The sequence below is a fragment of the Vicugna pacos genome, chromosome 6 (genome assembly GCF_048564905.1).
Source record: "Vicugna pacos chromosome 6, VicPac4, whole genome shotgun sequence".
Classification (NCBI taxonomy): Eukaryota; Metazoa; Chordata; class Mammalia; order Artiodactyla; family Camelidae; genus Vicugna; species Vicugna pacos.
This window is the reverse complement of record NC_132992.1, coordinates 94,957,929-94,967,719: the sequence shown is the minus strand read 5'-3', so window position 1 is coordinate 94,967,719 and position 9,791 is coordinate 94,957,929.

Genomic DNA, 9,791 nt, shown 5'->3' with positions numbered 1-9,791 from the left:
CGCCTGTTGTTTCCTCTTCTGCCCACTTCCTCTTTGTCCCAAGTACCTCTCTCCACGCCCCCAACGGACATCTGGAGCTGAGTGGGCCAGCTAGAGGGCAGGACTGAGAACTTTCACCTCCAGGGGAAAGCCCTCCCCCCCTCCCCCACCCCCAAATCACGGGCCTGTGTATCCTGAGTTTGGTTTGGCACAAACCACTGAGACTCAAGGAGCCAAGGCTTGAGCAAGATTGTATATTTCTCTGTCTCACCTACCAGGTGCCAGGGCTGGCAGCCGAGGGATGGTGTGGGCTCCTCAGTCCTTGGGAGCCAGGTCCCTCCAGCTCTCAACTCCCAATTAGAGGGTTGATCAAACCAAACTCTAGCTTCATTGCCCCACAATGGCTGCTGGAGCTCAGCCATTGCCTCATGCTCCTAACAGCATGTAAGGGACAGGTCAGAGGAGACATCCAGGCAGTCCCACAGGGCACTTCCACTTCTGGCTCATGATTCAGAACTTAGTCACGTGGCTGCACCTAGCTGCAGGGAGGCTGGGGAATAGAGGCAGCAAGGGCCTCTACCCTGGAGAACGCAGGTGGGCGGCTCACTGGCCTTTCTGAAAGGGCAGGCTTCACTATCATTTGCTAGTGCTCAGCCTGGATTCACAGGAAGGGTCTCTGCCTCCCTCTGCCCCATCCATCCCCCTCTCCCCTCGACCAGGGCTTCCTGAATAGAAGTCCCTGTTGCCCAGAAGACAGGGGCCTTTAGAATAGCCCCTCCCTTTGAGCGAGGTCTGGTTGTGTGCCTGCGGCCTGGAAGACCCCAGCAGGGCAGGGGCTGCCGAGGCCCTGTCCAGGGTGCTGACCTCAGGGTGCGGGGGTGGGGGGAGGACGTCACTGGGGTGGGTGTCAGTTCCTGAGGGTGGAGTCCTGGGGCCAGTGTGGGTGGGCTGGGAAGTGAATGGGGACAATGCCACTCACTGCCCCCCAGATCTCTTTATTTTCTCCTGGACACTCTGAGCGTTGGCCGTCTTCTCCAGGCCACAACCAGGGAGGCCTCTGCTCTCTGGCGGGGTTGCTGGATGCCCGAGTCTGCTGGCTTGGTTTCCTCCACTGATGGGGACACATCTTCACCTTCCAAGAGAGTGCCAGCTGGTGGGTCCCCCCATGCTCCGTGCCTTCCCGCACCTGGGGCGCCTGACGTTTCAGGTTGGTGTCAGGGGTGTGAGTCAGCGTCGCCTGTGGCTGCTGGGAGCAGGCCCTTGCCTGCGAGCCGAGCCACATGTCGCTGTGTGTCCGCTGGCCCTAGGGGTGGGAGGGGCGGGTGCCCCTCTCTGCGAAGGCCTGTCTGTGCCTTCGCCCGTGCTCACGCGGTGCACTTGGCTTTTTCTCCTCGGTTTGGGGAGTTACTGCATTTCCTGAATCGTCAGCTTTGTGCGTAGCAGTATCTTCTCTCACTTTGCTGCCTCACTTAGATGTTTTCTTCTTTTTAGAAGAAACTCGGGCACGTGGAAAGTGGAGAGCACAGTGTGAGGGACACTGTGGGGTCGCCACTCAGATGTCACACGGCCGACATTTGTCACACCCACTTCAGGGCGGGATTCCCAAGGCAGGGAGGAGTTGTCCAACATGGGGACATAGCCCATATTTTATAGTAACTGTAACTGGAGTACAACCTTTAAAAATTGTGATTCACTATATTGTATATGTGTAAGTTATGTAATAGTGTACATCAACTATACTTCAATGAAAAACAAATGGGGGAGGGTGTAGCTCAGTGCTAGAGGGCACGCTTAGCACGCACGAGGTCCTGGGTTCAATCCCCAGCACCTCCATTAAGAAATAAATAAACCTAATTATCTCCCCCGCCCCAAAAATACACATTGGTAGATGAATAAATAAATTAGAGGAGGAAACAGGGAACATTTCTCTTGTAAATACACCAGTACACCTTCCTAAACAAACTTCCTGCAGAATCACAGCGCCACGGTCCCTCCCGACGAAGTCAGCACTTCCTTAATTCGGTCAGCCTCATCGCCGCGCTCGTCTTGGTCTGCTCCCGCTGCTGTCACAGAGCATCGCGCACTGGGGCTTAGGAACGTGGGTGTTCACTCCCCACAGCTCTGGGGCCTGGTGGTCCAAGGCCAAGGGACGGTGGATCAGGTGTCTGGTGAGGACGCACTTCCCTGGTTCACGGCTGGACCTTCTCACTGTGCCCTCATGTAGCAGAAAAGCCAGGGAGCTCTCTGGGGTCAACTCTCTGAACATCGCACTACTCCCATTCATGGGGCTCCAGCCTCATGCCCTGATCGCCCCCAAAGCCTCTAACTGTGTCACACTGGGGGTTAGAGTTTACAACGTGAATTTGGGGGGACACAAGCATTCAGTCTATAGCAATGTTCAGACTTTCCCTATTGTCCGCCAAATGTCTTCCACCTTTGATTTGTTATTGCATCCAACTGAGGTTCACACACTGAGCTTGGTTTTTCTGTCCTTTAAATCACTTTTCCCCGCAAATAACCTTTCCACGCTCCTTCTTGCCTGACCCATGGAGTCTCTGTTTCTCTTTCCCCTGTGCTGCCTGGACCTGGAAGTGAGACATAAAGCCTGGTCGGGCAGAGGGAACTGACCCTGGCAAGGGTGCTGTCTGGGTGGTGCTGTGTGCACAGGGTCCTGTTAGATTCCGGCTCCCACACAGTTCCTGATTTGAAAATCAATCTTTATAAAACTCTATTTCCTTCCATGCACCCAGCAAGCAACCTGACGGTGAGCACTTGGGTACCTTGCAACTTTCCAGTTCTTTGCCTTGTGCCTAATGGATTTGGGCCCATGGGTCTTCTGACTTTATTATTCCTCTGCATGTTTTGGCTGCCAATCTTCTGTAAGGAAGTTCCTACTGCTACTTCTGACTCAAACGTAACATTACAAGGTATCCTCTTTTCTTTTGTTATCCCCCCCCAGCTTATTGAGCTATAATTGACATGTAACATTGCACAAGTTTAAGGTGTACAATATAATGATTTGATGTATGTATATATTACAAAATGGTTAGAATCACAATAAGTTCAGTGAACAACCATCACCTCCCCTTTTCCCTTGTGATGAGAACTTTTAAGATCTACACTCTGAGCAGCTTTCAAGTACATGACACAGTGCTGTTGACGTCCTGCAGGACGTCCCTGGGACTTAGGACTGGAGGCTTGTATCTTTTGATCCCATTCACCCAGTTTCCCCATCCTTCACCCTCTGCTTCCAGCAACCACAGATCTAATTTCTGTTTCTATAAGTTTAGGGTTTTTTTTTTTTATTCCACAGAGAAGTGAGATCATACAGTTTTTTTCTGTTTGACTTAATCTCACTTCGCATAATACCTTCAAGGTCCTTTCATGTTGCCACAGATAGAAGGACTTCCTTTTATGGCTCAATAGTACTCCATTGTATATACATACACCACATCTTCTTTACCCATTCATCGGTCTGTGGACACTTAGGGTGCTTCCATGTCTTGGCTACTGTGAATAATGCAATGAACGTGGAGGTGCAAACATCTCTGCAGACAGGGACTTGGTTTCCATTACAAAGTGTTTCCTTTCTTTCTTTCTTTTGCATTTTTAAAAATTGAAATATAGTCAATTTACAATGTTGTGTCAATTTTCCATGGCAAAGTTTTGTTAATTTCTTTGGGTTTGTGCTTAACATGAATATAATTACTTGTTAGCTGTAGTTTATAACATTTCAACATAATTTCAAAATAACCATTCCAACATCACGACAGACAACAAGAGCACTGAATGAAACGCGCGACCTCTTTGCAGGGCATGTTTGCCATTGTAAGACATCTGACCAAGGATGCAAAATCAAGCACTGTGCTCTGAAGTCCCTTTCTTCCATGAGGAAGCGTGTGATACGCCTGGAGCTGGTGTTGCGTCAGACGTGAGGCCAGAGTCCAGCCTCACCTCCTTTCCTGAGGGAGGAGTAGGAATTCTTGCCCACTGGCTGTGTCAGCCCTGGTGCTATCAAGTCTCCAGAGGCAGGCCGGCCTTCTTGTGAGCTCTCTTCTCTTCTGGTGTGTTTTTCCCAGGCCAGTGCTGTTCGGACTCCATGCCCGGCTGCCTTTGTGCTAAGGCTCCAGCCAGTCCCTCCCCCACGTTAGGATGACCGCATGCGCCGCAGGCGTCTGCTGAGATGACCCGGTGGTTTCCTCCCTGAACCTGCTCATGGAGGGAACTCAGGGTTCTCTCAGGTTAAACGAGCCCCAAATTCCCGGGATAACCCCTGTGGACCACGGTGCGCGTCGTGCACTGTTGGGTTTGGTACGGCAACAAAGGACTTCGGGTTTTCCGTCTGTGTAAAAGACTACGGCTGGTTTTGTGTCCTCTTCCTCCCTAAGTTCTCACATGTCTTAGCTGTTAGATTTTATCAGAGTCAAGAACCCATTAGGCAGTGCTCCCACTTCCCCCGATATTCTGAAGTTTGTAAAAATGGCATACAATATCCCTTTTAATTTTGGTAGAACATGTACATCTGTCAGATTCGGGCGTCTCTGTGGGAAGACTAAATTGTTCACTCAACTTCTCTGATGGTGATAGGGTGATTCAGGCTTTCTGCTTCTCTGTGAGTCAGACTTGGCAAATGCTGCTTCCTCTAGGAACGTGTCTGCTTCGGTTAAGGTCCCGAGCGTGGCCCCTAAGGCCACTCACGGCGCCGTCTGCCTGTCCCACTCTGTTACGTCTGCGGTGAGGCCCCCTTTCATTCTGCACTTCGGGTTTTGAGCCTCTTAGCCTTTCTTTCCCCCGGGGACATCTTGCCAGAATTTTAGCTGTTTTGTTAAGTCTTTACAGAAACCAACTTTTCAGCCTTTTGGTTCTATTATAATTTTGTTTTTCATTTATTTTTGTTCTTGGCCTTTATTAATTATACCGTCTTCGACTTCCTGTAGTATACTTCTGTTGTTATTTTTCTGTCTTCTTAAGCTGGATACTTCATTCCTTAATTGTCGGCTCTTCTTCTTTACTAATATGAAGGGTTTAAAAGATAAATTGCCTGCAGAATTCTGCTTTTGTTGCATTCCACAAAATTTCCTATGTGGCATGTCATTATTTGGCTGTAAATGTTTTAAATTTTTAAGCTGCTTTTTTTTCACCCATGGATGATTTAGAAATCTGGTTCAAGATGTCCAAGTGTGCTGTAGAGCTCTTTCTCAGCTACTGACTTACAGGTTACTCGCACTTGGTTTAGGGAGCAAGGTCCATGAGGTACTGGACTTTTAATATTTGTTAAGACTTGCTTTACATTCAAGTGTAGGCTCGGTTTTTGTAAATGTGCTAGGAATTGCTGAGAGATAGGTGTTGAAATCTTTTATGACAGTACCTTTATAAATTTCTACTTGTAAACAACAAGTTTCTTCTGTACAGCACAGGGAACTACATTCGCTATCTTGCAGTAACCTATAATGGAAAAGAATATGAAAATGAATCTATGTACATGTACTGAAACATCGTGCTGCACACCAGGTATTGACACATTGTGAACAGACTTCAGTCTGAAAAAGAAAAGAAACATAAATAAATTTCTACTTGTAGTCCTGGCAATTTTTACAGTTAAGGTTACTTTTTAGATGTGTATACACATTCAGTCTCTTTACATCCTCTGGCCTAAACTACGTATCATTATAAAATGGCTCTCTCTTTCCCAAATAATGGTTTTTGCCTTAAAATCTATTTTGTCTGCTGCTGATTTAGGTATGCCAGCTTTCTCTTGATTAACATTTACCTGGCTCTTAAAAAACAGCCTTTTACTTTAAATTGTGTGTTCTTATGTTTCAAGTTTAAGTCTCACAAGTAACATCGAATTAGAATTTTTAAAAATCATGCAGTCTGATCATCTCTGCCCACTTCATCTGAACTTCGTCCACTTACATTTATTGTGATTACTGACGTGTTTTCATTTCATACCTTACGCTGTGCTGTTTGGCTCACACTGGGTGTTGCTTTTCTGTCTCTTTTTCTTGTCTTGCTTCCAATGGATTTTTTTTTTTCTTATTCCATTTTCCCCTACTCCCCTAATTTTCTGCTTTGGTGATGCTGCTTTGGGATGTGAGCTCCTAGCACTCGCCCAGACCACTCAGACACGGGGGACGAGTCTTCTCCTTTGCCAGCCGGTGGGCCAGCTTCTGCCTGATGTGCTGTGAGTGACAGGGCTCATGTCACTTCTCTTCCGAAGCCTTGAATTTTGGGTATAAAGAACACCATCATCCCCGCTCTGGGCTCCGACAATGCAGTCCCGGATGGGAAATTCCTGGGTCCTTAACTCGCCACCTAAAGGACTCTTTCCTCACAAGCCACTCAGACCCATAGTAGACTTCATACCAGCAATGAGTATTCTTCTGTTGTGTCGATTCGCTGGCATTTGGAAGTGGTGGGTGTCCACATTAGGTAGCTTACCTTCCAAGTGTTGCCTCGCAGACATAACCCTAATGAACACCTCCCCTCTTCCTGAACAGTGGGAGGCCCTTTGAAGACTTCAGCTCCACTGAGCTCCGCTTCGCATCCTCCTGTCAGTTACTTTCGCTCCATCTCGTAGTGCTATTATTACTATTTTAAAACTGCATAAATTATGCATCTTACAATTATTTTTTCCAGTCAGAGTGTGTTTAAATTTACTCCGTGTTGCCAGTTTGTCTGTGCACCACCCCTTTATCTCAGAGCCTCCCTCTGAGAGCTTCATCCTTCTTCCCGAAACACGTCCTGTAGAAAGGACTTGAACGATCACTTAGCTGGGTGTGAAAGTCTTGGTTGCCAATTGTTCTCTGTGAGTGGGGGAGTGCTGGCAAACACTCTGTGTTTAGTAACATGAAAATGTCTCCATCCTCCTTCATTGCTGAAAGATAAACTTTGAGGCGCAGAATTCCTGACGGACAGGCACTTTCTTTGGCAACCCAGGGTCTAAAGGTTCCGCTGCTGCTGGGAGAACGGCAAGGAGCCCTTCACTCTGGCTGCGCTGTGCACTTCCTCCTGGCCAGTGGCTTCCTGCAGTGCCACTAGGCGTGCGTCGCGCTCCAGTAGCTGTGCGTGGGCCTGGTCTGCTGGGGCTGCTGCCGCAGGTGCCGCAAACTGGGCACCTTGAACAACAGAGAGCTCTTGTCTCACAGTCTGGAGCCCAGGAGATCTAAACCGCGGTGTGGGCAGGGTCGGTCCACTCTGAGGGCCGTGAGGGAGAATCTGCCCCACATCTCTCTCCTGGCTTCCGGTGGCCCTGGGTGTTCCTCGGCCTGTAGGTGGTGTCCTCCCTGTGTCTTCGTGTCATCTGCCCTCTGTGCACGTGTGTCTCTGCACCCGATTTTCCCTCTTTCTCCAAAGACACTAGTCACCTTGGATCAGGGTCCATCAGAATGACCTCGTGCTAATTCCATCATCTATGAAGACCCCGTTTCCAAATGAGGTCACCTTCACAGGTGCTGGGTGTGTGGACTTGAGAACAATTCAACCTACAGCATATGAATTGCTCACATATAGCCAATTCTGGGAAATTCCTACTCATTTTCTCTGCGACTATTTCCTCTTCCCATTCGGGAGCTCTGAACAGACAGATGTTACACTTTGTCGCTCAATCCTCTCTGCCCAGTAACTCTTCTGTTTTCTACTGCCATGTTCCTATGTGTTGCATTTTGTGTAACTTCCTTTCATCTTTCTTTTTTAAATTAATTAATTAATTTTTTATATGGAGGGACTGGGGATTGAACCCAGGACCTCGTGCATGCTAAGCATGCGCTCTGCCACTGAGCTCTACCCCCCACCCCCTGAACAGGATTCTTGATGTGAATTCTCCTCTCGCCAGCACAAGCCCTTATCTTCCGACCACGTGGATAGAAACCACCAGGTGCGTGGCCAGTCAGGGTATTTCAGGCCCATGACCCCCCACCGAGGTGCTGCGGTACCCACGCTGGCTTTCACCCCAACTTAATTTCTGGCACGTGGGGGATTCCCTCTCTTTCTTGTTATCTCAGCTTTGTGCTTAATTTTGATTTTCCTTTTAGCTGCCCATTCCAGGGGTTCCAGCTGGTAAGAGAGGAAGCAGCAGGGGTGGGAGGCCGGGAAGCTGGGTGGAGTGTGGCAGAGAAGCAGGATGGGTCTGGCAGAGTCACAGAGCCGGAGGGAGAGTCTGGCGCTCAGGCCTGCCGGGGCCACCAGAGCTGGAGGGGTCTAGATTCCCAAGAGAAAGGGGAGCCGAGGAGAGCCAGACAGTCCAGGCTGGTTTCCCTTTTGAGGCACTTGCCGACTCTTGTGCTGCTCCAGGTTGGGAGGCTGAGCGTAGGGCGGCTGAAAAGCTGAACACAGCTCAGTAGTGTTACGGATCTGGGGACACAGAATGAAGTTCAGGGGCTCTTCCTTTTTTTTTTTTTTTAACATATTTTCCCCAAGGCTTCTGTCTTGTTTTTATTTATTTTATTTTATTTTTTGAGGGGGTAATTAGGTTTACTTATCTACCTGTTTATTTAATAGAGGGACTGGAAATTGAACCGAGGACCTCACGCACGCTAAGCATGTGCTCTCCCACTGAGCTGGGCCCTCCCCCAGGGCCGCCAGCAAAGGAGGGGAGTGCAGGTGGGCTCACCTGACTCTGCCGGGACCCCAGGAGGGCGGAGCCCCAGGACCGCAGGCAAACAAGAGGCCGCAGGGCCTCCCTTCATGTCAGATCAGCTCCGCACCTGCTCGGCCCCTAAGGCGGAGGACGGGTGATCTCTGTGATGAAACAGGACATTGTCCAGAGATTCGCTGTTTGTCACCCAGCGCCTGTCATCTGAAATCAAGAGTCACCAGGCACACCGAGAAACAGAACCCAGAGGTAAAGCAGGGGCTCCAGGCAGTGGAGCGACCAGACACAAGCTTTGGAATAACCGCGACTCCTCTGTTCAGAACAGTAAGTCACAAGCCAGTCATTTTCGCTTAGAGAAATGAATTCTTTAAAGTCAAATAGAAATTCTAGAAGTAAAACCAAAAATAACCCAAGTAAAGAGCACAGCCGATGAGCCAGTGGACAACTGGATGGGAGTGAAAAGGACCAGTCAGCCGCAGCTGAGGTCAGTAGAGAAGGAGACAGAAACACCGAGAGGAACTGTCTGGAACACGCAGACAGAGCACGAGACAGGCCTGGCACGTGCGTGAACGCCGCCCACCAAGGGACGGTGGGAAACGGGCAGGCCAGCACCTGCAGAGAACTGGGTGAGGCTTCCCCACACCGAAGACAGGCCTATGACACCACTTCACGCGTTACAGACCCCCACACAGGTAAGTACAGGCACACTGCTGGGCACAGCAGGAAAACCACCGGAAAACGAATAGCCAAGAGACAGTCGAGAACAGCCAGAAGAAGGGGGAGGGGAGAGCTCAGGGGTAGAGTGTGTGCTTAGCACGCACAAGGTCCTGGGTTCAAGCCCCGGTGCCGCCACTAAAATAAACAAGCACATAAACTTAATCACCTGTGAGATTAATGACTTGGTGTGGCACTCACAGGATGTGCGGGAACAGAGCTGTGGGGAGCAGAGCTCTGAGGGGGAACTGCTGCGATACACCTGACTCCTGTGCGGCTGGTTGAGGGACCTGGTGAGCAGGCTCTGGTGGTGGCCGGCCTCATGGGCTGCCAGTATGCTGGACACTGGCTCCGGCCTGCCTTGTCCACTGTGCCCCTGGATCCTCCCTGGAGCAGGAGTGGGGGGAGCATCACCTCAGAGTGATGGTCAGAGACCAGGGTAAGGTCAGAGACCCCTCTAAAGCCATGAACAGGGAGGTAAGAGTGCCTGTACCCCTCCTGTGTG